We start from the raw sequence: 1,571 nt of genomic DNA, 5'->3' as shown, positions 1-1,571 counted from the left end.
TCATAAATGCGAGACATAGTTGCAGGATCCATGTGCCATCTATAAAACATCTTATAAAAATTCTCACGTAGATTTTGTGCCTGCGTAAATTTCACATTTCTCACCCATATCAACTCCCAGGTATCCATAGATATTATTTCTCCTATATTTTGAGCCCATTTAATCATACAATCTTTAACTAGCTCAGTTTCTGAATCCATGAAGCTGCTTCATTTTGAATCCTCCACTTAGTTTATTGAGCCCAGAATAATGGATACAGACTGGTAGCTGCTCTGCATGGTTCAGAACAGTTTGCCCAGCCCTTCCTCAAGACAGTCCTGAAGAGACTGCAGTTAGATTTTTCTGTGTTCAAAGCATTTGCTGTACTACTGAGGGGTATATTTTCTCTCAAGTAGAACAAAGACCCCCTCCCCCCAAATTCTGGGTTAACATTCTCAAATGCTGGCCTGGTTGTGCAGATAAATGGATGCTAAATTTCATATAAATGAAATCAAATGTTAGATATACAAGCCAGAAGGCCTGTCCCTGAAAAGCATGCATTGGTGATTGGGAGCTAGTCTTGGTAATGCCTGGCTCCTTTCCACGCAAATAAGAATCTTTCTCTATCCTCCTTGCTCTCTACACCCAGACACAAAATAGAATTTTCCTAAAAAAACAGAAAGACATTTAAGCCATACTGGTTTAATTGATTGTAATGAACTAGCACAAAGCATGTTTGAAGCACATCAAGCTATCTACCCTTGCATGGGGTCCCCAACATCCCAGCAATGAAAGGATTAAAAAACCAAGAAGGCGAGACACATGCCAGCTCACCCTTTTCACATGTTCTTGGCACTTAGATGTCAAATTAGAGCTTGTATTGTTGTTGAGATCTGCTTGCCTCGTCTAGGGCAGACAACAAGTTTGGGGCAGGGGCCGCTGTACTTTGCAATCTTATTCTTTGAATGGTGATAAAAACTGGGAAGCTTGGGGAATGTTGCTCCCAGGATTTTTGATTTGTGTTCTTTGGGGGCAACCATTTCTAGATTAAGCTGGCAGAGTCATTGTACCCCCGTTTTAATCTTTATTCCGTCAAAGCAGCAGCAGCAGCATCAAACATCACACTGCCAACATTAACAATGCATTCATAGGTGTGGGGAGTACATATGACCTGCAGGTTGCCCATCCCTGCTCTAGATTCTGGCCTTAGAGTTCATGCCTGGCATACACTAAAGGCTCCCCAAATCATCTATGTCCTGGAGGGGAAGTTCCCTTTATCTCCTGAACAGGATTAAGATTAGTGGATGACTGTGGAATCTGCACCTTTGAAAGATGTCCAAGGCACCATGTGTGTAATTCAGACAGATTTACAGATATATACAGTGATGGAACTTTAATTCTGTCAATTACTTGCTTGGACTTCTATCCAGAATACAGTCTTATCTGTTTCTCTCTATACAGTGTAATTCTTGGATTAAAAAACTGGAAGGAAGGAAGGAAGGGAGGGAGGGAGGGAGGGAGGGAGGGAGGAAGGAAGGAAGGAAGGAAGGAAGGAAGGAAGGAAGGAAGGAAGGAAGGAAGGAAAGTAAAGG

Source organism: Protobothrops mucrosquamatus, unplaced genomic scaffold (genome assembly GCF_001527695.2).
Source record: "Protobothrops mucrosquamatus isolate PMUCROS unplaced genomic scaffold, P.Mucros_1.0 scaffold1002, whole genome shotgun sequence".
NCBI classification, from domain to species: domain Eukaryota; kingdom Metazoa; phylum Chordata; class Lepidosauria; order Squamata; family Viperidae; genus Protobothrops; species Protobothrops mucrosquamatus.
This window is presented reverse-complemented; position numbering follows the sequence as displayed.